The sequence below is a fragment of the Eublepharis macularius genome, chromosome 8, assembly GCF_028583425.1.
Source record: "Eublepharis macularius isolate TG4126 chromosome 8, MPM_Emac_v1.0, whole genome shotgun sequence".
NCBI lineage: Eukaryota > Metazoa > Chordata > Lepidosauria > Squamata > Eublepharidae > Eublepharis > Eublepharis macularius.
Genome location: NC_072797.1, coordinates 124,403,616 through 124,429,350, shown reverse-complemented (window position 1 = coordinate 124,429,350; position 25,735 = coordinate 124,403,616). Strand labels below are relative to the sequence as shown.

Here is a 25,735-nt window from a genome sequence, read left to right as displayed (position 1 = left end):
AGCCCTCTCACACAGAAGGCAAAAGCTTTTCTTTGTAAGCTGGTTCCTTCTGACACAGTTTAAAACACTAAAAACTGCTGGTCAGGAAGCCCTATAGTAAGGAGAGAATGTCAAAAAAATTCTTTCTTGGTTTCACTTTGTACCCTGGATAAGCAGTCTCTCAGGAAGATACCGAAAATTCATATGTGGCACCAAACATTTAGCATGTTTATATTACAGCGAGATTTTACCATCTTGTCAATCAGGCCTGTTTGGGTGCCATGTCTCCTGAAGAATTTGAATCTAAAGTATTGTTTGTATTTAGCTTTGTATAACAATTTTATCTTTTATTCTGTAAACAATTAGCTTTGAAAGTATGTAAGATTCTCTGCTATGGTTGATCTTTATGCATATGTCCTAACAAGGCACAGCACCTGGGTTTTATTTATAAAATAAACCTCGTATTTGTATTGTCGAAGGCTTTCACGGCCGAAGAACGATGGCTGTTGTGGACAATGACACTGAGATCTCTGTCTTTCGGTGCTACACCTCTGAAGATGCCAGCCACAGCTGCTGGCGAAACGTCAGGAACTACAATGCCAAGACCACGGCAATACAGCCCAGAAAACCCACAACAACCAAAGCTCATATTTCTTCATTGATCACAGTTTGGTGTCTTAATTAATGGAGGGTGACGGCTGTTAGAGAAAATAAAATTAAAGCAGAGAACTTTTTTAAAAATTCCATAACACCTACCTCACAGGGTGGTTGTGACGATAAAAGGGAGGAGAGGAGAAAGATGTAAGCCACTTTGGGTCCCCATTGGAGAGAAAAGCATGGTGTAAATAAATAAATTGACTTCAGTGGACTCAGAAGTGCATGACTTTGGTTTCAACGGCTTTGTAAGTTAACCATTGTTACCATGAAGGCACTTTCACCAAAAATGTCCTCAAAGAAAGATTTCTCCTTCTTTAAATCTTTTTGGATAAAATGCTCTTTTAAGTGTGTTATGCACCCTCAAGTTGCTTCTGACTTGTAGTGACTCTATGAATTAACCACCTCGGGAACATCCTATCATGAACAACCTTGCTTGGTGGCTTCCTTTATTGAGTCAAGCCATCTCATGGTGGGACTTCTTCTTCTCCTACTGCCAGGGCTCATTTCGAGGGGGAATGCACAGGAACGCAGTTCCGGCAGTTCCCCAAAGAGGTCATGTCAGGTAGCCCTGCCCACCTGTCTCTCGGCCATTTTGGGCCCATTTCATCCTGGATTGGGGCCGAAACGGCCCAGATCGGGCCTCTGACAGGTGGTGGATCACTCTCCTGTTCAGCAGTCGCCTGATCCTGACCATTTTGGGCCCCTTTTCGGCCATTTTCAGCCCCTTTTTGCCATTTGGGGCCCAATTTCGGTCCTGAATGGCCAGGATTGGGTCCAAAACAGCCAGGATAGGTGATGCCAGGGGGCATGGCATATGCAAATCAGTTATGCCAATGACACATTTCTGGTGATGTCAAGGGGTGTGGCATATGCTAACGAGTTATGCTAATGAGTTCCTCCAGCTCTTTTTCTAAGCAATGACCCCTGCCTACTGCCTTCCATTTTTCCTAGCATTACTGACTTTTCCAGAGAGTTTTGTCATCAAAGTACGATAGCCGTAGTTTCATCATTTTAGCTTCTATGGAGAATTCAGACTTGATTTGACCCTGAACCTTCTTATTTGCTCCTATTTTACAAACCCCAAACGGGACATTCACTGGGTTTACAGAAGTGTTAGAAGCTACCAAATCCATTTCCTTGCTTATCTAGGTTACAAACCATTGGATGATAGCACTGATCAGTGTCGTTAATTTATTCCTCATTGGACATAGGAATGGCTTGTGCTGTGCTTGACATTTTTTGCCTTCCACAGCCTACAGTAAGCCTCACCTATGGATGTCTCTGCCGGCATAAAATTCTTTACACCGAGTCCTCAAGCTCATGTCTAATTCCTGGGTTATTTATTGATTTATTTATATGCCACCTTTCCACCCAAATATGGTCCCCAAGTTAGTGAACATCAAGGTATTAAAATATTTTAAACATTAAAACAACATCTAAAATGTGTATCTGCATTTTAACAATACAGTAAAAACACACAGGGAAACCAAACAGACACAAGAGTTTACTGGAGGTATGCCAAACAAAACAAAAGAATTTTCACCGGCTGGTGGAACACAAAATGACAGAGGGAGACAGGCGAATCTGCCTGGGGAGGGAATTCCAAAGAGAACGAGATCCTGCCCCCTCTCTTCTCACAAGAATAAAACAGTGAAATTAATATCTTTAACAAAAGCTAGCGTGAATATTCCAAAATTGCTTTGTATGAAGATGAGCCCAAGTCTAATTCAATTTTTTTTTTAAAATTCACACCTTGTGTAGGGTAGATGGAAATATATGGACCAAATTTCTTTCAGTCTTTTCTCAGCAGAGATATTCAACACGTTGTTGGTTGGGTCCCTGCAACAAACCATTTCTTTCTCTGTTTGCTGAGGTATCATCTTGAGAAAACAAACTTCCTACAACTACAGTTAGAATTCCAACAATACTTTCAAAAACAGTTGCTGGAAAGGGGGAACTAGGTCAGATCAAAAGAAAATAAAATGGCCATCTTGGCTCTGGTGTAATTTAACAAATGTACTGCCATAATTTAACACATGTTTAACAAATGTACTGTAATTTACACAAATTTGTATAGAGTCTATCGTCTCCTGTTTAGCCTATAGGTCATTTTTTTTTAAAGCGTGCATTTTCAGCATCTAATACAAACCCCAACCTGGCCCTCAGCACATGAGAAGAGCTAGCAAGGCAAATCTTGCGTTAACTTGAATCCTCAGTAAAGGCACATTTTTATTATTCACAATGTGATGTGTTCATTTTATCAGAGCCTCCGTTTTGTCACACAAGAAAACAGCAACTATCAACTGGTGGCTTCCTTCTGTAAGACTATTATCCCAGACATATTATCATGGGTTGCTCTTCCTTATCACATTGCTGCCTGACTCCTTCTATTTGTTAGCAAGCCAACAAAATGAAAAGGACAAAAAAAGAGAGAGAATGATCTATGATAGAAGATTTGACCATGATAACAATTTGACACAATCAAGCAATAAAATGAAAGTGGCAGTTTATCATGCAGAGAAAAGCAAAATGCCATCGCATATAAATTGATTTGGTGCATTTTCTGCTAATGAAGAAGAAATTCCATTGCCTGTTGTACTTTGTGAAGACTATACCTTAGTTCCGCATAGCCCTGGAAATGTATATACATCCAGTGCAGTTTCACAACGTTACGCAGGATTTTCTTTTCGGTGTGGAATTTTTAAGCAGGCCTACAAGATACACGAGAAGCCAGATGCTGTCATGCTCAAGAGGATCAGTGAGGGAAGCAAGCCAGGCAAAGGTGAACCATTCTGGTTTCTAGGGTTGCCAAATCTGGAGGTTTGGGGGAGGGGCACCTGAGAAGTAGGGTGGCGGCTGGAGATCTTCCGGAATTACAACCGATCTCCAGACTGCAGATATCAGATCCCCTGGAGAAAATGGCTGCTGCAGAGGGTGGACTCTATGGCAGTATACCTCTCTGAAGTCCCTCCTCTCCCCAAACCCCACCTTCTCCAGACTCCACCCCAAAATCTCCTTGGATTTCCCAACCTGGAGCAGGGAACCCTACTGGGGAGGGTTGTGTTTGAGGAGGGAGATAAGCACAAATATAATGCCACGAACTCCATCCTCTGAAGTGGCCATTTTCTCTAGGGGAACTGATCTATATAACCTGGAGATCCCTTGTAATTCCAGTAGAACTCCAGCTCCCACACTTGGAGGTTGGCAACCCTTGCAGCTTCTCATTGGCTCTAGACCTACTACCTACCACAGTGAAGTAAATTTACCCAATAAATACTGCTGGGCAACAACGACAGTCAGCAGGCTTTTTCACTCAGCAGTTTCGGAGTGTGAGCAGACTATATGACCAGTTAGACTACTGAATATCACAACAAAACCTTTCATGTTCATGGCGAGTAGCAGTAGCGTTAGGGCCACCAGGTCTCCTGGTGGGGGGATCCCCCGCTTCTACCCTCTGCCACCACTCAGCTGGCCGGGGTGGTACAATGACATAAACTCCTGGGAGTGACGTTATTGTGCCATCCCCAGAAGTGCACATGGAGACAAAGAAAAAGGTGAGTGCCAGGCCTCACCTCCCACCAGGAGGGTAAGGGCACCTGGCAACACTAACTAGTGTGGTGCAAAAGATAATGTGCTGGACTAGGTCCGGGGAGATCCAAGTTCATGAAGCTAACCAGGTGACACTGGGCCAACCAGTTCCTCTCAGTCTAAAGAACCTCACAGGGTTTTTGTGAGGATAAAGTGGAACAGGAGAGAGTAATGTATGCTGTTTTGAACTCTTTGGAGGAATAAAAAATATGATTAAAATTATATTGTTTTAGAATGTTAAAAATATCCTCAGTAAAACTATTTGTTTAATTGACTGATTGACTGACTTCATTTATACAGTGTTTCCCACAATGGAGATCCAAAGCAGACCGAACCCTTCTCCCCTCCGTTTTCTTTTATCCCAACAACAACCCTGTGAGGTAGTAGAAAAGAGCAGGAGTCCAATAGCTCCCATAAGTTCAACAAAATTTGTGCTAGGGTATGAGCTTTCGAGAGTCACAGCTCACTTCTTTAGATACCGAAACTGTAATTGGAATGAATGGAGAGAGATCAAGAGCAAGCTTCTCCCTCCAGTAGTCCGAGGAGGGTATGGTGTTCAGTCATATGCCTAGGCATTTTTAATAGTTCCAGAAGAGACATCTAGCAGAAAATGCTTAGCAGCTCCTTATTCAAGACAGTGTTCTGACGAGGGTTGTTGCCATTCAGTGAGATACCAGAACCAAGAAAGCCACATAGTAGAAATCTGTATTTGGGCAACAGACCCACATGGTCTATAACGGACAATGCATTTAAGTCATGGTGGCAACCAGAGATAGGCACGAACCGGGGAAAAACTGAACCACATGGTTCGTGGTACATCAAATTTCATGAACCATGAATTTTCACGAACCTGCCCCTGGTTCGCGAACCGGTTCGTTTGATTCGTTAAAACGTTACATCCGGGTCAGAAAATCATCACTTCCAGGCCAGCAGAAGGTCACTTCTGGGTCAGCAGAAGGTCTGCAGGAAGTCCATCCCCTGTTGTCTAGGAAACTGATTGATTGGCACCAGGTTGTCTATAGTCCCGAACCAAAAAACGAACCAAATGAACCAGCCTAAAGTTCGTGGCGGTTCATCAGAAATGGGATCTGACGAACCACGGTTCGCAAACCACGAACCGGCTAGGTTCATGCTTAATTTTGGTTCGTATCTCGGTTCATACCCATCTCTAGTGGCAACTCTAGTTTACATCTAAGTTAGATAAAGTCTGAAAGTAACTTGTGCCATTTGGCATGGTTTCTCTCTTTCTCTTCTTTTTTTGTGTGTGTGATATATAACACTCCACAGCTGTCCAAGCAAGCAAATAAAAACGATCAGAGAACCAGTTCCGGGAAGCAGAATAGATTAAATGTAGAATCTATGCAGATCATTAAACGAGGGAGCAACAAAGATTTTTTAGTTTATCCATGGCTTGATAGATCAGACATACGGAGTCAATATAGGGTTTTAGGAGATAGATGCAAGTTTATGAATTCAGATACAGTTAACTACATAGCCTGAGGTTTTGCCAAATCTTTTGAATACACACACCAATAAGCTTCTTTACACTCAGTCAGACCTTTGGCTTATCAAGGTCAGACTGGCAGCCGTGCTCCAGGATCTCCAGAAGAGGTGTTTCAGATCACCTACAACCTCATCTTTTCAACTAGAGATGCTGGGGAGTGAACCCAAAACCACCTCAGGGCCAACCAGATGCTCTACCACTGAGCTGTGATCAATCCCCACTACCTTTGAGAAATGTAATGATCTCCAGGAGAACTGAGACAAGTTTGAAATATGTGCTCTCGTATCACTGGAAATGAGGCAGTTTTTTAGATTAATGACCAGTGTATCCCAGGGCTTTTTTTCAGCCAGAACATGGTGGAATTGCGTTCTGGCACCTCTAGAAAATGGTCACATGGCCAGTGACCATTAAACTTTAAAATCCCTCCCCTTGCTCCAGCAGGGGGGAGTTTAGATTGCCCTCCACACCACTTGCAAGCGGTGCAGAGGGCAATTTAAACTTTAAAATTAAACTTTAAAATTTGGCGATAGTCAGCTGGAGCAAGGGGGGAGTTAAAATTGCCGCCGCAGAGGGCAATTTAAACTCCTCCCCTTGCAGGAGCACTCCCAGGGGTGGCTGCACAGTCCTGGGAGTGCACACATGTATGGTATCCAGTGAGTTCTGCCACCTCTTTTCCCAGAAAAAAGCCCTGATGCATCCCAAGGGATAACACCCTTGGAAAATCCAAAGGGAAACCCCAAGGGATAACACCCTTGGGTGCTATCCCTTGGACTATCGTGGACCAGGTAGCTAAGACAGCAAGTAGCATTGCTGGGTTCCTTGGTGTTAATGGAGGAGGTGCAAGACAGTGTTATTTATGGGATGTATGGAAGTTGCTAGCCTGAGATTAGATCTTTAGAGAAAATGGCTAAACTTAGGTTCAGATCATAAGGGTTGTAAGGTTTGTGACCTAGCGCAGGAATGTGTTTGCCAGACCTGATTGGAAATGCCTGTGGAACCGTTTCTAAGTTCCCTCATGATTCGCCCTTGGAGAGACTGTTCTCAAGAGGGCTCTGGGCCTGACCCCCTAGTATACACACAGCTGTAATGCCAATTAGTAGCTTAGTCCTGATTGGATCCTGTGTTGCCGGATGATTCACTGAGGACTGAAAAGAGGGCTGTTCAGTTCATTCATTCATTCATAAGATGGAAACTCTAAGCTGCATGTCATTTTATTATACTTAGCATGCCCTTATGCTGAATCGACCAAGAGCAAAAGAGATGGCTCACTTTGTGATGGATGGGTCAGATATGCAACAATGGAAACCACTTAGAGATGCTTAGGTAGCTTAACTCTTAAGTTTTAGATAGACAGATTTTAGTATTTAGTAATAGTAAGGATTTCTTATGTTATTGTCTGTTGCCTGAGTAAGAGTGCTTCATGCTTTGTGGAGAAACCCCTTAATTAATAAACTTATCTTTTACTAAACTGAAGTCTGGAATTCATGTCTTGTGTGTGAATACACCCCAGAAATGAACTGAAGACTGGAAAGCCTAGCCTTTGAGAAAGGGGAGAGTTTTCAATCTCATAAATAGCTCCAACCACATTCTGCCTGCCTGGCTTCAGGAGTGGCTGCGGTCAGCACTCAGAACTGGGAGGTGTGGGTACAGGTTCATGCATGGGAAACGCTCCACATGAGCAGCAATAATTTTGCACAAGCTGGAGCAAAAGTTCATTCCACCACTCTGCATAGTCAACGGCTTTTTCAACATGAAGGGCCAAAGTGACCACAGATCATTTATCTACCTTTTCCTGTGATGGATGTTCAAAGTGTTATGAAGCCACAGGAATAACACTTGCAATGGGCAGAAAGGACCAACCATAGTGTTTATTAAGAGGGGTAGTGAAGATTTTTTGAATCTTGATTGAACAGTGGTATCAGTTCATGGCAGTATTTAGGTTTCTTGGCTTGTGTAGAATAGCTGTGATCTTGACATCATGGTACATTTGTGAGACTTTCACGTTGGAGCAAAAAAAAGCTAAACTGATCAGAGAATGAAGCAAGAGGCATAACTTAAACTCCGCATAAAATTCTGCAGGGAATCCCCTGAAGGGCATCTTGTTAATTTTCTGAGTATTCTTAACTTGACATGGACACGAACGGACCCCCCCCCCGAACACCCTGTTCGTCGTTCAGTGCCATTCATGAACAACCAACAATGAACATGGACAAAAATGAACTGTTCCCGGACATGTTCATTGTTCATTGTTTGTGGGGGGCAGAACCACCCTCACCCCCAACCCACCCCCACTTAGCCTCCCCTCCCCTCAAACCCACTTACCTGGCCCTTCAAAGATCCCTTTAAACTATCAGCTGGCAGGCGGCAGGGGGGATTCCCCCCTGCCGCCTGCCAGCTGATAGTTTAAAGGGCCCTGTCTCGGCAAAAACAGCAGTGTCTGCTGACAGCTAGCTTGAGGGGTTACAAAAATGACCTTCCCAATGTCCAATACCCACCAAATTTGCAGGGGACATAATCCTCGCTGTCCTCTGAAGACCCCTCAAGTTTCAGAGAGATTGCACCCCGGGAAAGGCATGATCCATGGGTCTCCCCATTGGCTGTCACTTTCTATTCAAAGTGGCAAAACGGGACTCTCTGCTGAAAGTACTTTGAAGAGTTAAAGCCAGCAGGAAAGCCAGAAGGAGTTCAGACAGAGTTCAGTCCCTCCCAGCCTCCAGTTGCCAAGAGGATTGACTGCAGCAGGTGCCAGACTGTCTGGCTTGCCGAATGGCTGCTGAAGGCAACAAACAAGGCTTGCAACAACCACCTGTTCGTTTAAGGATGGGGCCTCACGAACAGCTTGTTCGAGAACAGCAGATTGGGCTGTTCGTTGGTTTTTTCTGTTCGTAATGCTGTTTGTGCCCTTGTATATTCTTAACTCAGCCTGGAGCTGGTTTCAGGATGGGAAAAATCCTGACTTTGCCTCAGGCACAGAAATAACTAGATACTAGATGGAGTTACATCAGTAGATAAAAGTCATAAACACAGTTGTGTTTCACTTCAAGATGCTCCAAAACAACTTAGCCAAACATGATCTCTGTTTTAATCCAATGAGTGAGGTCTACTTGATTAAACATGATTTTACATGTACAGGAGGGGCTCTAATTTATTGTATTTCTTTTTCCTAACGTCTTTCTGAAATATGCAGCTTGCCAGCAATTAACCATCTGGTCTGTGCTCTCCCAGCCCACTGCTTCTCTAAGAAGGGAAAGAGGTAGGAGGGAAATGGTCTCGTCCATCCAGGAGTCTTACTTGATACATAATAAAACAAACTGAATTTTACTTTGAAGGGGAAAAAAGGCAGCCTATCAATCTTATGGGCTCAGGGGAAATGCTAAAAAAACCTATTCAGTTTTTTAAAAGACTAAGTCCAGCCCTAAGGAGCCTTTGGCAGCCTTCTCAAATCCTGTTGGGAAGTCTCCTACGATTCTCAGGTCAGCTGGGGCAAGCCTGTAGGGAGTGGGAAGCTGAACTTCTAAGACAGCATGTCCCTTTTGTCCTAATTAAGGAACAGTCAAAATCTTTAAAGAAAGCGAAGAGAAATTGCTCTATATTTGACAATACTCATGCTGCAGAATCGAGAGGTGCCACTTTTCTGGACTACCAGTCACACTGCACGTAAAGAGAGTAAATATTTTGCCACAAAAAAGGGGGTATTTCTCGTGCAGAGAAAAATAGCATATCAGGAAGTCAGTCTGTAGGCTAGCTTTCTAAGTACAGCAATTTCCCTACCCCCTGGGGTGCTGATCTCATATGAAATCCGCACACTTGCTTTGCATGTATAAGAGCTGAGGAATGTCTTTTAACAGACCAAATCCTTCCTGTCCAATTTGATGGAAAGTGATGAGGCAAATATTAACTGGTGGATTGGACAATATGGTAGGAGGCAGTGCATCAGGTACCTTGGCCCCAAGTCATTTCGGGGTTTAAAGGTAAGAACTAGCACTTTGAGCTGTGCCCAGAAACAGGGTGGATAAAAATCAATGATCTTTTTAAAAAACTTAAAAACTGAATTTTTAAAATTTAAATCAGATTTTTTTTTAATTAAATTGGATTTTTTAATAAAATGTTTTTTGAAGAAAAATCTATCTAAAGATCATTTTCTATTTAAGATACATTATAGTCCAAAGGTTATCATCATGAAATAAGGATTATTTTTTTAATTATGAAGTATGAAGCTGTATATTCATGCAATGTTTAATTTTTTTGGTAAACAAATTCCATTAATCCATGCACAATGTCATGCTCTTCCAGAGGTTTCTGTAAGATTATTGGGCAATTTTTTTATCTAGAAGATATTATCACTGATGCTTGGTTTTACAGTTCTCAAAACTATGAATTTGTGTCTGCAGAAATCACATCTCTTCACAGCAAAAAGGTTATAAAATAAACATACGCAGCTGAGAAAAAGACTTTAATCCCATTGTTCCTTTTCAATTTTTTGTACACAGAACCAACTCCTTACCTTTTAAGTGGTAAGTTTCAAAAAAATTCAATGAACAGAAAATTGTTGAGAGTGGACTAGATCTCCACAAGAAGCTAAGTGCTTGGAGTCTTTATGTAGAAAAGAATGCCTTTATGTAGAAAACCATGATTTAAATCTAGTCTTACTGACTAGTGATTTAAATCGTGATTTAAATCATGATTTAAATCGTTTTGATTTAAATCAAATCCACCCTGCCTGGAAACAAACGTGCAGCCAATGCAGATGTTTCTGTACTTGAGATGATACTATCCATGTATCCCACCCCTGAAAATAACCTGGCTCCTGCATTTTGGACGAACTGAACTTTCTCGACCATTTTCAAGGGTACATGTAAGGTACATTACAGTAATCTAACCTGGATGTGATCAGAGCATGGATCACTGTGGCTAGATCATGGTTTTTAAGGAATAGGCTACAGCTGGAGATCCAGCCAGAGCTGATCAAAGGCACTACATGTCATGGGCCTCCAACTGCAGGCAAGAATCTAATGGAAACCCCAAGCCAAACCTCTTCCTTAAGTGGGAGCACAACCCCTCCACGATAGGCTGACTCTTCAGTCCTCAAGCAGCTTTGTCACTGACCAGCAGCACCTCAGTCATATCTGGCCTTCTGCTGGCCCAGAAGTGAGCTTCTGCTGACCCGGAAGTGACAATTTACTGACCTGGATGTGACGTTTTCATGAACCAAACGAACCAGTTCACGAACTGGGGCAGGTTCATGAAAGTTCATGGTTCGTGAAATGCGACGAACCATGAACCGCACGGTTCGGATTTTTCTGGTTCATGCCCATCTCTAATTTGAATGTTTAAAATGTTTTAATATTTGTTGTTCATCACCTCAGGGACCTTATTTTGGGTGGGCAGGTGGCATATAAATGTGATAAATAAATAAATAAATAAATAAATACTTCATACTGGTTCTAATTAATTAATATATTTAAAGGGTACACCTACTACCACTGGCAGCAAAACTGGAATGTGGTCGCACGGTAAAGCAGACAGAGTGTTAGACTTGGATGAGAAAAACTGGATTCAAATATCTTATTCAAAGCAAAGTTCACTAGATCACAGTGGGCCAGTCTATTCCCTGAAAAAAACGAAACCTGCCTTCTGGTTTCCAGCAGTAAAGCTTCAGGATTTACCGTTGAATACACCCAGAATCCACTATTCAAAGAGGCTGTTAATCTGTTCAGTCATTATAAGAGAGCGCGTAAGTCCATGGATATCTCTTGTATAATTAATATAAGGAATTCACTATGACATACCAAATAACATGCACGAAATGTTTCCTTTTGTGAGTGCTGACTACTTCACCATGGAGTGCTGCAGATTTAATTTACCTTGCAGAGTTATCATGAATATAAAACAGAGGGAAATAAACCCATATATACTGCCCTAAGCGATGGTCGAAGGACAGGATATAAATGGAATAAATAAATACGTTCCATTTTGGAAGCAAAATGGCCCATGATATATGGCTCCTTGAGAGCCTGAGGGAAAATGGGAATGAAGAACACCAGAAAGAAACAAGATTTCACTTGAGTGGGACTTTGAGAAAATGTTAATTGCTGACCTATTGTATTTCCACTGCCTTAACGTGCCAAAGGCTGTTTCCACACTCGTTGGATAATGCACTTTCAATGCACTTTAGCAATCCTTTGGAAGTGGATTCCCAACAGGCTTTAGCAATCCTTTGGAAGTGGATTCCCAACAGGCTTGTCAGGACCAATCAGTGAGTTGTCCAAGAAAAACAAGAGTGCCTGACTGCATATAGGGTGCCCCTGTTATCTGCTAATATCTGAGGCTCCCTAACTTAGAGTGATTCCACACATGTTGGATCATGCACTTCCAATCCTCTTTATAGATCATTTGGAACTGATCTTTTTGTGTGTGGAACAAAAAATCCACCTCAAACGACTGATAAAGCGCATTGAAAGTGCATTATCCAACATGTGCGGAATCAGCCTTAGATATGCAAGCCACATCTTCTCTCTGTCAACAGCTACATGGAATGATGGGAATACACAAAGGAATCCACACCCCTACAGTCTGCCACAACTACTGTCCCCCTATTCACACCCTATCCCTAAACCCGGAGCTGTGTGTACTCTATGCGATGTGACACAAAACTCTGGGTCCTGAATAAATCATGCCAATTAGGTATGCATGCTCAGCTAGAAACTTGATTTGCTAAAGGCTAGAAACTTGCTTTTTCAAAAAATGAGATTGTCAGGAACATTGAACTGTGCACTGAGTGTCAATCTCCATAGGGTTTTTATAGCTTCTACTGCATAGCAGTTAACCTGCTCCGTACAATGACCAGGCCATAAATATAACTGCACATTTCACTCCAGCCTGCAACATAGCCATGTCCCATTTTTGTGACAACAGCCGCTATCTTCTGAGCTGCAGGAAATTAAATTTTTATGAAAATCAGTAAAGGGAGCAGAGTAGCAACAGTTTCACACCAGGAAACTCCAGATAATTAGATAACATTTAGGCTGCATGCAGACGTCACGTTTAACCACAGTTAAAGAAAAATGTGCAGAAATCCTGTTAGTTGCCAAGCTCTCACATGTGCCTTATTCCTCGTCCTTCCCCCTCCCCATCCTTACGTGTGCCGAGAATTGGTTTGTAGATTGTTTCCCACTCACTAATCAGGATCCTAAACCAGGGTTTAAGCCAGGCATAAGAGTCCTATTTATTAGGGAGAAAACTAACTCTTGTTTGTATCCATACATCACAGGCAAACAAAGTTAGCATTCATCTACAGTTTTTGGTGCACGAAGAGCTGGGGGAGGAACAAGGAACACATGTGAGCCCTGCAACGAGCCTGGTTTGCACATATCCTTCCTAAACTGTTGGTTATACATGTTTGAATGCAGTCTTAGAAAAGCGCAGTAGATAATCCAGATGTTCATGACAAGAATCACAATGGTGCTCATAGTACGTACAAGTTGGCATTGGCGTAGCGTGGCTTGGCAGCACCCGTAGCAACTCCCGGCAGGAGGTGGCGCCCCTGGCGCACACTTCCAGGACCACATGATGATGCCACTTCCTGGAAGTGATGTCATCATGCAGGGCACAGCCACCCCCTCAGGAGTGCTCCCGCGATTCCCTGCTAGCCTCCCCGCCCCTTACCAGGCAGCCATCCGTGGCAGCTGCTCGCAGCGCCACCGCCAGCTCGGTGCACTCCTCAGATGGAGTGGCCTCCCACAGTGCAGACAGAGTGCAGGCTCTCCTCGACATCACGCCTTGCCCCCTAAAAGTTATGCACCACCCCCCAGGAGCGCACCTGCATCATCATGCAGGGCACAGCCACCCCCTTGGGAGTGCTACCGCGATTCCCCGCTCGCCTCCCCAGGCAGCCCTCTGTGGCAGCCACCCACAGCACCGCTGCCAGCTCAGCACACTCCTCGGCTGCAAGACGGCCAGCTCAGCACCCGGCGAGCCAGCCTCCCCATCGCCCAGCGATCCAGCCGTGGCAGGCATTCACAGAACACAGGCTCTCCTCGGTGTGGCACCCCCTAAAATTATGCACCCTGGGTGACCGCCCCTCTTGCCCCCCACACACACTACACCTCTCTTGCCCCCCTCATGCAATCTGGGAGCCTGCAGAGAATTGTGGTAGGGGAAAAGGGTATCTCCCAAATATCCACCTCCCCCAAGATTCTATAAACTTTCAGGTTTGCTTGTTTTTCCCTCCCTTTTCATTTCCTTTAACCGACTCCCATCTGCTCTCTGTACTCTGAGCCTCCTTGAGCATACTCAGTTACCGTTGTGGCTTTTTGTGCTTTTTTGTTTCCATTTGAGTTGATTTCCTTCCTTGTCTTTCTTCCATACCTAGGAAGTCTCCCAAATGTGCAGAAACAACTACCTTGTTTGTGGGCAGCCCATAAATTCAAGCCTAAACAGAGCTACACCCTTCCAAGCCCACTTAGGTCAATGGCCATAGAAATGCATAACTGCACAGGGCGGCCCTGCTAGTTTACTTCTTTCACAATGGGGGAAGCCACTTCATTACAAGAAGACGTGATCGTTACGGCCACATTTTTCTTTCTTTTTTAAAAAAACATTTTATTTAAAGAAATAAAAGTAAGACAAAAACAGAGTAAAGTAAGTGCATAATAAAAAAGTTATGCAAAATTTAGACAGTAAATTGAAAATTATATAATCTTATACCACCAATAAGTATATAAACAGTGCAGATATAAAAATCTTAAAAATAAAACAAGCAGAACATTTAAGTTTCTTTAAACTAAAAAGGTAATTATTAAGTATTTAGCTTCCTTGAACCTAGCTACATGACATTTCTCCTTCTTCTCTCTCTCCCTCTAAGCTACTATATCAATTAGTTTAACCTAAATAATCAAAGAAATCCATTTTTTCCAGAAGTCAGTTATCAACCTGTTTTGTAAGTAGGTAGTCGGTTTGGCCACTGAAGCATATTCGTGAACCTTCTCTCCCCACTCTGGGAGACTAGGACAAGCATCAGTTTTTCATTTTCCTGCAAATAATACTCTTGCTGCTGTCACCATATAACGGAAGAGATCTCCTTGTTCTTTTCTCCGATTTGTTGGTAAAATATTTAAGAGCATGCTTTTCGGATTTAATTCAAATCTGAGTTTGAGGCTCTTTTGCATCGCTTCATGTATTTTTATCCAATATTTTTGTGCTTCCTTACAAGTCCACCACATATGGCAAAATGTTGCATCCATATTCTGACACTTCCAGCAATGTCCGCTGTAACTGTTACTAATCCCTGCAATATCTTTGGGAGTAACGTACCATCTAAAAAACGTTTTATACCAGTTTTCTCTCAGTACCTGGCAGCCTGTAAATTTTATGTCTTTAGTCCATAAATTTTCCCATAAATCCATTGGAATTGATTCCCCGAAATTTTGCATCCATTTTATCATACAAGTTTTGACTTGTTCCGTCTCTGTGTGTTGTTGCAGTAATATTTTGTAAATCTTCCCCAAGAGATGCGACAAGTCTCCAGATATTACTAGTTCATATTTTGTTTTTTCTCTCAGCCTGCCACCTCCTTTGATAATTTGATCCTTTAATCTTAATAGTACAGAGCCCCGTTGCGCAGAGTGGTAAGCTATAGTACTGCAGCCCAAGCTCTGCTCAGTCACGACCTGAGTTCGATCCCGGCGGAAGCTGGGATCAGGTAGCCGGCTCAAGGTTGACTCAGCCTTCCATCCTTCCGAGGTCAGTAAAATGAGTACCCAGTTTCCTGGGAGTAAAGTGTAGACGACTGGGGAAGGCAATGGCAAACCACCCCGTAAAAAGTCTGCCAAGAAAACGTCAGGTGCGACATCCCCCCATGGGTCAGTAATGACTCGGTGCTTGCACAGAGGACTGCTGTTACCTTTTTTAATCTTGATAGTATTTGGTGATAAGTCAGCCACGGAATATTTTTGCTATGGGCCTGGATTTCTTGCCAAGTTTTTATGTTTCCTTCTTTATCTATGGCCACATTTTTCCACACCCAAAAACCGCTGGATCAAGCAAGTCCCATTAAACCCCCCTAAAATTCTGCTTGCTTTCTCTCGCCAAAAAGTTAATAGTCACTGCCACTTCAGACAGCAGGAAATGCAGTTCTTGAAATACATCCAGATGCCAGCAGCATTGTGTGAGCGTGTGTGAGGGAGCCTGTGTTTTTTTTTCCTCTTGGCAAACATCTTGGCACTAATTAATGCTCGAGGTGAGCATTAACTAGTGAGCCCCTCAAAAGTATGCACATGGGGGGGGTTCCAAACTTGCAGATGGAGAGACACAGCAACCAACTCCTCAAAGAAGGAATGGGGCTCCGCTGATGTCTATCAATATCAAATTAGGCTCAGAACCCCTGAAGTGGAGTTTGGATTCTATAAGTTTTCTACTTGGTCACTACCTTTGAAAAGAGGGGCAGAATTTTTCTAAAGCTGCATCAACACACATTGCACTGTTGCAATAATTCACTCCTGGGATTGTGTTGTCCACACACAAAAATGTAGCTGTGGGTGATGTGGAAGTCAGACTGGGTCTTCCATCTCTAGACAGAGCTTTGGACAACCTGAATTTCAGACTACAACCTAGTGTTGGACCCACAGTGCTGTCCAATATCATATACAGAGTAGAACAGCTTATTACGAATGGGTCATTCATTCCAATGACTGACTCTGTTGTTTCAAAAGAGCACTAAGCTCAGCAGAGGGTGGTTTTTCACTTTCTTACATTAATGTTCAGGCCCTGACCTGGATGGACTGGGTGAGTCTGCTCTCGTCTGATCTTAGAAGCTAAGCAGGGTCGGCCTTGGTTAGTAATTGGATGGGAGACTTCCAACAAAGTCCAGGGTTGCAGAGGCAGGCAATGGCAAGCCACGTCTGTTAGTCCCTTGCCAATAAAATTCCAACGGGGGTCGCCATACATCAGCTATGACTTGAGGGCACTCACCACCACCACACATGACTGCACAGAGGCTCTGTTGTGGGTGAAAATTGTTCACATTTATAGTTGCAGTCTATGCAAAACATATAGTTCTGTGAAACAATGTTAACCCTTTTGAAGCTCCAGCCAAATACTCCTTCACTCTTAAACCCAATGGGAGATTTACAAGAAAGGAATTACTCTTTGTACATCTATGTGTGATGGTCTTTCATTCGAGCAAAGGCAGTATTTCAGATTCTGGAAAGTATATTTCCTATCGGTGGTGGAAAGTGCTACCAAGTTGCACGCAACTCATGGTCACCCCATAGAGAGTTCAAGGCAAGAGACATTCAGAGGTGGTTTGCCATTGCCTACCTCTGCGAAGCAACCCTAGACTTCCATGGTGGTCTTCCATCCAAATTCTTATGCTTCCCTAGTTAAGCTATACACACCTGTAGGACAATTACAGATACCTGGAAGCATTCTAGCCAGTTTGGTGTAGTGGTTAAGAGTGCGGGACTCTAATCTGGAGAGCCGGGTTTGATTCCCCACTCCTCCACTTGAAGCCAGCTGGGTGACCTTGGGCTAGTCACAGCTCTCTGGAGCTCTCTCAGCCCCACCCACTTCACAGAGTTTTTTGTTGTGGGGATAATAATAGCATAGCACTCTGAGTGGGCATTAAGTTGTCCTGAAGGGCGGTATATAAATCGAATGTTGCTGTTGTTATTACAAAATCTGGGGAATGGATATTTCTAAGATATCACGCCCCAAATGTAGAGTTCATCAAAAAAAAAACGTTCAGTGTTTTTAGAAAAGGAGGGCACGATTATTCCTGAGATGCAGAGTGTTTTACAAATATCAACTCCCACTACATCCTATTCCCAGGGCAATTGGGGAAATGCCAGGAAAAGCTTTGCAGGCTCGTCCTAGAATCACCCATTACCGAAAGCTGAGGCTCTTTTCTGGCAGCCCAACACCTGGGACTGGTGAAGAAGAGTACGATGCATGGATCCAGCGTGTTAAAACAATGATGCAGGATTGAAAAGTGCCTGAGGCTGAGAAAAGGAGGCATCTTATTGAGAGTTTGAGGGGGCCAGCAATAGATATCTCCCATAGCCTGATGACCAGCAGCCCTCAGAAGAGTATACAGAGTGTTTAGATGCTTTGGAATATACTTTTGGCAACATGGAAAGTGCCGAAGATCTTCTTTGCAGATTTTGAATGCAGAAGGAAGGGGAGAAACTGTCTTCCTATTTGCAGAGGCTGGAGAAAACCTTGCAAAATGTAATTCAAAAAGATGGGGTGACCCCTAGGCAGATGGATAGAGGATATATGATGAACTGCGTCTGAGGGTCCGTCTGAGAGAACAGCAAGAGAATCCCCCAGCTTTTCCTCAACTAATGAAAGAAATCCAAGAGGAGGAAGAGAAGGAGATGGCTAAGAATGCCTTTAGAAAACAGGCTCAAAGAAACATCAAATCAGTGGCCAAATCAAAGAACCATCAAATCAGTGGCCAAATCAGTGGCCCAACAGTTTCATACATCACCAATGCAAATGAATCTCCTTCTGCTTATAATGAGCCAATAACGTGCTTCAAGATGTGGGAGCAGCTAACAGAACCCGGGTTCAAAAAACAGCCCAAGATGGAGCATCATGGAGGCCTACAAGAACAGGAAGGATGAAGATCTGTTTTCTGATATAAGTGTGGTATGGACGGGCATATATATCTCTTCGGTGCCAAGTAGGGGAGAACCCTTCATTACTAATGCAAAGACTTCGTGGCACTTGGGAGAATCAGGGAAATGACAGATAGACTTGGAGAAAGGGCCGTCCAAGTCTGAGAAGATGAATGGCTTTCACATTAAGAACAAGAAAGACGGCACTAAAACGTGTTATCTAGGGCTCCCTAACGGGCTAGAGGGACTTCGTACAGAGATCCAGGTGAAGCGAGAGGCCCAAAAATGTAAGGCTGTGCTTGACAGTGGGTCTGGGTTACCATCATTTTCAAATCTATGACAAAATGATGCCACAGATCCACCCTCTTGAAGGACTGGACACGAGGTCTGAGTGAGACAAATTATCCTCATCTGGTCTATGTAATCGCCCAGTTGGAGTTTCCTGAGGAAGCTGTAGGAGTTAAGGGGATAATCCATACCATGGCATTGGTTTGTCCAGACCTCAAAGGGTTTCCAGCTTTTCCTGTGATCACTGGGACTAATTCCCATTTTTCAGACGGCTTGCAAACTACTGTCGACAGCAATCTGGGGATCAGTTTCTGGATACATTAAAAACGCACTCATTATGTGCAGCAGCTTATTGACGCTCATACAAGGTGACGGAGAATCCGAACAGCCTGTGGGAATGTTGCAGTATGTAGGGAAGGACTCCATTGTGATACCTGCAGGGGCTGAGAAACACCTTCAAGTACATGCATCTGCCTCAGAAACAAAAAGGGGAACTGTGCTTCTAGACCATCCTGAAGAACCAGGGTTGCCTGCCGGTTATTGACCTACTTAAAGGCAGGAATTCACAAGTGATGGTGAAGGTTACTATTACTAACATATCTAATCATGACACTGCAGTAAAGCCAAACCAAAAGGGCATGGATCTGTTTGAGGCGGTTTCTGTGGAACCTCACAGACCCAGGCATCCTAAGTTAAAATTGGACCCAGCTGATCATGATTTGGGGAATTCACCCATTCCTGAGGCACGGAAGGAACACCGGTGAGAAAAACTCTGCCAAAGAGACTGAGTATTCTCACTTCATGAATGGGCATGGAAATATAAAAAGAAAACCAGAGACAGCCAAAGTATCTAGAGCTCACCATTCCAAGCCACATTCCCTTCAGCATCTTTTTATGACCCCAATCCCAAACCCTTGTAATTGGAAAGAGTATCTTCCCATCTTCCTTGCCAGAGTTCAGGGGTTAAACAGAGTTGAACTACGCATTACGATTTGTAACACGTGGTGTCCAGGTTTCCCCAACACAACTTTGACACAGGTCGGTTGTGAGGGGACTTGTTTGTTTCCCAAGCACCCAAGACCCTGTTTTGGGTCAGGGAAACTATGCAGGAGGGAAAGCTGAAACCCCATCTCCAACTGCACCATGGCCCCAATCTGAATTAAGGAACTTTAGAAACAAGTTCCCTCACAATCGACGCGTGACTCTCTGAGTCAAAGTCAGGCTGGGGGAACCCGGACACCACCCGCTACAAAACATAATGCAGTTTGGCCCTTATACTCTAAAATTAATGGAGAATCACTGCGATATATATCACTGTGATAACATTAACAGAGAACCACTGTGATAACATATATGGGATAATCTCTCGTACTACAGGCTGGAGCACTCAATTCTCCTCCTCCTCCAGTGAATTTCAGTATTCACCATTTAACTTCTATGTTGGATTAAAACTGAACCACTCCTTTCACCCTAACTTGCCCTCCCTCGTGTTAGATAAAAATATATATCCAAGACTGCCCCACTTTGAAAGTAGGTGTACAAAGCACACTCCCCTGACTCCAACTATTTCTGCCTGAACCTTCAGAAGTAACGTACTTCATATCTGGGCACTGCCCAGACATGAACACCATTTGTCAACTACTGCTTATGGTAATTAAATTTAAAGGGCTGAGTCACACATTATATTTTGACACATGAAGCCTAAGATGTTCTAAGTGTGTACACAAAAATAAAAGTGTGAATAACATTGGGAGGATAATTTTTGTGTTTGCAGGTGTTTGAGTCATGCACCGATACACACGGAGGGAAGCTAGGACTGACTTCCTATTGCCTTGCTTCCCGTGGCAAACCGTGGTTTGCTACTGTGTAATGTAGGAAAAGGCCCTGATTTAAGCAGCTCCGGAGAAGTGAACGTCAGGGACTTCCAGAGACAGAGAATCTAATTTTTATCCTGCTGTAACTCTCTGTGGACAAATACAGGATAATAATAAATAGCAACCGTAATGTAATGCGAATATTCATTGTAATCTAATAACACAAAATAATTGTATTGTATACAATTACTGTAAATTGTAAATTTTTGTACTGTAACCTAATAATAGAAAATAATTGTATTGCATACAAGTATTGTAAATTTTTGTATTGTAACCTAATAATATAAAATATTCAGCCAGAGCTGAATATACATAGTCAAGATTTGGCTTCCCGACCCGGTTCCCATATGAACAAATAAGAGAATGCCTTTCTCTCCAACCCGGGCAATCATAACCGGTTCTCATTCATATGAATTAAGAGAAAGAGTTTGTAGGTCAGAGGTTGTGACTTCCAGACTGCTTTGAACTGTGACACTACTCATTACAGAAATGATTCTCAGGTGCCCGTACAAATGCCAGTCGCTTTCTGAGCTCTTTTTCCCATGGAAACATGAACAGAATCAATGAGCAGTGCAGTGTCGTCCCCCCCCCCCATATACAACAGAGTGAGGGGGAAATCTTAGGAAACCTGCTGGATACACGCAGAGGACATTGAGTGCTGTCCAGCCAAGCTCTCTTTCATATTTACTGCCAGATCTTCAACCCACACCACAGTGGCTCCTTTCCAATGATCATCCATGCGCTGAACTTCACCTTGGCCGCCCGTAGCACATGCCTAGTGAAAACCGCCTGACAGAGCATGGAGAAATCTCCCCTCTTCTCATGCCCTTCTCATGCAGGGGTATCTCACAGGGTCACTTTTGATCCCTTGGCAGTACACGGCGGAGACAACAGATCAACTTGAATCTCTCCTGGCAGCTACATGCGCGCCACCCGGCAGAAAACCACTGGATGTTGCCAACCACAGCCAGCAACACACCCACTCCCAAGGCCACCGGGGCTCAAGCGCCCCAGCCACGGACACATCCAAAAATCCCAACGCAGCCAAACTTTATTTCTCCGCACCTCTGCTTCCAGACACGCTTGCCCCGCGTTTCTCGTTTTCAGACGCATCTCAGCTCCCTTCTCTTCGCCCGCTTGACCGTGGAGGTGGAAACGATCTGCCCCGGCAAGCGCGGAGATCCGAGGGGGTCCGAGCGCGCACACAAAGACATCGCAGGCAAGCCCCCCCCCCAAATGCCGACCTCCGCCCGCGCAGGAAGGCAAGCGGAAAACCCCCGCGGAGGAGCGCGGCCCTCGCCCCCAAAAGGCACGCAAATGCGGGCTGCCTTTATGCCGCGCACCCTTCGTGCCAAAGAGCCCCCCCGCCACAGGCGGCGCATGGCGAGCTGGTCCCTGCGCCATGGAAGACGCACACCCGCACGGCCCTGGGCAGCCTCCGCGGGGGGCTCTCGGGGGTCCCCCGCGAAAGGAGAAGCACTGCAAAGTTCCCTTGGACTAACCCCCCCCCAATGCACAAGCAGCCCCTCCCCGCAATCTCCCCTGCATTGCAAAGCCCCCCCCCCGAAAAAAGCCCCTGGCCTCACCCCCGGCGGGCTGCCGCCTCCTTCCTCCCCGAGCTACGAGTCGCAACATCCACTCGGGCTGCCGCCAGGAGCCCCCATCGCCCTCCAGCGCATGATGAGCTCCGTCGAACGGGGCGGGATGGAGGCGAAGGGGAGGCGAGCGCGGGCGGGCGAGCGGCGGCCGCGATCCCGCTCCCCTGCGCCCGCTTCGCTCGCCCGCGAGGTCTCGGGGCGCCTGCGGCTCTGGGAAGGGGCTTGGCGAGGCGAGGCGAGGCGGGGGTCCGCGCAGGCGCAGGGCAGGGGGACGCGGCGCCGGCTCCCTCGGCTTCGCCGGGCTGCTGCGTCCTGCCGGCAGGCGCCGAGCTGCCCTATCGGGGGAGGGGGCGTGGCGCGGCGGCGCGGCTGGGCTGGGCGGGAGGGTCTCGGCTGGGGGCTTTGCGCAGCCACCCCCGGCCCGGCAGCCTTGCCTCGACGGCCGCGGGCCGAGCGACGCGCTGCTCCGTCGCACTCCCGCGTCCTGTTTCTTACGGGGGTGAAGGGTAGCCATAACAATAATAAATGATAATAAAAGAGCAGCTTCAATGCTGCTCTTCTGGCAGATTATCGCCACGCTCAAAGTCAGTGTTATAATTATCCCTGCAGACGCAGGGGGGGGGGGGGTGCTGAGAGAGCTGGTCACCCAACTGGTTTCAACCAGAGGAATGGGGCATCCAACCTGGCTCTCCAGATTAGAGTCCTGCGCTTTTAACTACTGCACCCAAACTGGCTCTAACCCAAGGTCCCTTTCCCCCCCATTCTCATAGATCCAGAGGAGTTACCCATGTTAGTCTGTAGTAGCAAAATAGAAAAGAGTCCAGTAGCACCTTTAAGACGAACCAACTTTACTGTAGTATCAGCGTTCGAGAATCACAGTTCTCTTCGTCAGAAGCATGGAAGGTAAGAAGAAACTGGTCAGATATATAGGGGGAGAGGGGAGGGGGCAGTAGATGCAATCAGTAGATTCTGATAATGGGATCAGTTTGCTTCTGAAAATGAAATCCAGGGGTGGGTCTAGGGTTGCCAGAGCTAGGTGCAACCCTTGCCCAGCCCTCAGCACACACACACAGCGTGTGCTCCCAGCGCTGCATGATGATGTCACTTCTGAGACATCATGCAGAGGCAAGAGAGCCGTCCGCCCAAGCACCCGGTGCACCGTGGAGCTGGCAGCAGCTGCGTGGGCGTGCGGTGGGGCGGCTGGCTTGCCACACTGGCGGCTGAGCACAGGGCTAGGAGGTCCTCCATGCGGTTCGCCTGCTATGCTGCCCCGTGCCACTCACGTGGCAAGCCGCCCGCCCCAGCACACAGTGCACTGCAGAGCTGGTGGCAGCGATGCGGGCGGGCGCAGGGGTGGCTGGTTTGCCACACGGGTGGCTGAGCGCATGGCTAGGAGGTTCTTCGTGCGCGGCAAGCCAGCTGCCACATTGGTGGGGCAGGCGAGGGCCTCCCAACCCTGTGCTCAGCCTCCCGCGCGGCAAGCCATGGTGCACTCTGGGTGACTAGTAGCCACACCCGACTCCTCTTCTTTGGTGGCGCCAGGGACAGGCTACCCCCCTTGCCCCCCCTTGCCCCCCCCTCAATCCGGCCCTGATGAAATCAACTACTTCTGATAATGAGATAACCATTCATAGTCCCTATTCAATCCAAGCCTGACTGAGTCAAATCTACATATGAATTCCATTTCAGCAGCTTTCCATCGGATTCTGTTTTTGAAAGGTTTCTGTTGAACTACAGTGACCTTTAAGTCCTTGATGGAATGCCCTAGTAGACTGAAGTGTTCTCCCACTGGTTTCTGGATGTTGCCATTTTTAATGTTAGATTTGTGTCCATTTATTCTTTTGCGTAGAGGTTGGCTGGTTTGTCCAATGTACAGAGCAGAAGGACATTGTTGGCACATGAGGGCATATATCAGATTGGAGGATGAGCAACTGTAAGAGACAGAGACAGTGCTGTTGATGCCATTGGGTCCTGTAATTGTATTCCCTGGGTAGATAGGAGGGCAGAGTTGGCATCTGGGTCTGTTGCAGGGTCTGGTACCTCTGTTGGTGACTCTGCTAGCCGGTTCATGGTTGTGAGTGAGAAGTCGTTTAAGGCTGGGGGGCTGTCTGTAGGCAAGGAAAGGTCTTCCACCCAGGGCTTCTGAGAGAGAGGTATCATTTTCCAGGATGGGTTGTAAGTCACTGATGATATGTTGGATGGGTTTGAGCTGGGAACTGTAGGTGACAACCAGTGGTGTTCTGTTGTTAGTTCCTTTAGGTTTGTCCTGGAGCAGACTGTTTCTGGGTACTAGTCTGGCCCTGTCGATTTGTTTCCTCACTTCATTAGATGGGTACTGTAGCCCCCCAAATGCTTGTTGTAAATCTCTTAAGTGGGAGTCCTGATCAAGAGCATTGGAGCAGATACGATTGTAACGTAAGGCTTGGCTGTAGACAATCGACCGAGTGGTATGTTTAGGGTGGTAGCTGGAGGTATGTAGATATGAGTATCGGTCAGTGGGTTTCCAGTATAAGGTGGTATTTATCTGTCCACTATGTAATTGTACAGTGGTGTCCAGGAAGTGTACCTGTTGTGTAGAGTGGTCCAGGCTCAGGTTGATAGTAGGGTGAAATTTGTTGAAGTCTTGATGAAATCTCTCAAGGGCTTCCTTCCCATGGGTCCAAATGATGAAGATGTCATCCAAGAATCTTAAGTACAGGAGTGGTTTCAGTGGATGGGAGCTGAGGAAGCGTTTCTCCAAGTCCGCCATGAATATGTTAGCATATTGTGGTGCCATCTGCGTGCCCATGGCTGTGCCGTTAACTTGTAGATATAAGCTGTCACCAAATTTGAAGTAATTATGAGTGAGTACAAAGTGGCAAAGTTCAGTGGCAAGGTGTGCTGTGGTTTTGTCCGGGATAATATTCCTGATGGCTTGCAGTCCATCTGCATGTGGGATATTGGTGTATAGAGCCTCCACATCCATGGTTGCTAGGATGGTGTCATCTGGTAGGTTGTCAATGAACTGTATTTTCCTGAGAAAGTCAGTGGTGTCCCGTAAATAGATGGGTGCGCTGGTGGCATAGGGCCTGAGGATAGAGTCCATATATCCTGAGACTCCTACTGTGATAGTGCCAATTCCTGAAACAATGGGGCATCCTGGGTTACCTGGTTTGTGGATTTTGGGTAATAGGTAGAATGTTCCTGGTCGTGGTTCTTGGGGTGTGTCCGTATGGATACTTTCTTGTATGTCCATGGGGAGTATCCATAATATTTTATTGAGTTCTCTTCTGTATTGTTCCGTAGGGTCAGAAGGTAGTGTTTTATAGAAGTGTTGGAGAGTTTTCTCTGCTTCCTGTATGTTTGTCCATGATGAGTGGATTTCAGTGGGTTCTTCACACACAGTCCCTTGGGTAGAAGGTCCAGTTTTTTGCATTTAAAAAGGAAGATGACGTCTGTTTGTATTTGTGCCAGTTTCTTCATGAGGTTGATGGATTTCCTCTCCAATCGGCTGAATGCGGTGCTTTCTATGGTCATAGATCCAGGATGAGGCATCATCCAGGAAAATGATGCCTCACTCTCACAAGCCCTGGGTGGAAGACCTCTCCTTGCCTACAGACAGCCTCCCAACCTTAAACAACTTCTCACCTA

The 25,735-nt window shown here is 45.4% G+C and overlaps 1 protein-coding gene across 1 annotated transcript in view; it reads right to left on the bottom strand.

Moving 5' to 3' along the window:
* The window catches only part of PLPPR1 (phospholipid phosphatase related 1), a 178,574-nt gene extending 156,394 nt beyond the window's left edge, over positions 1–22,180 (bottom strand). The window contains exon 1 of the mRNA XM_054987153.1: positions 22,094–22,180. The gene's annotated coding sequence lies outside the window, so the exon portion shown is untranslated. The remainder of the gene's footprint in view (positions 1–22,093) is intronic.
* Between the last annotated feature and the right edge of the window lie 3,555 nt (positions 22,181–25,735).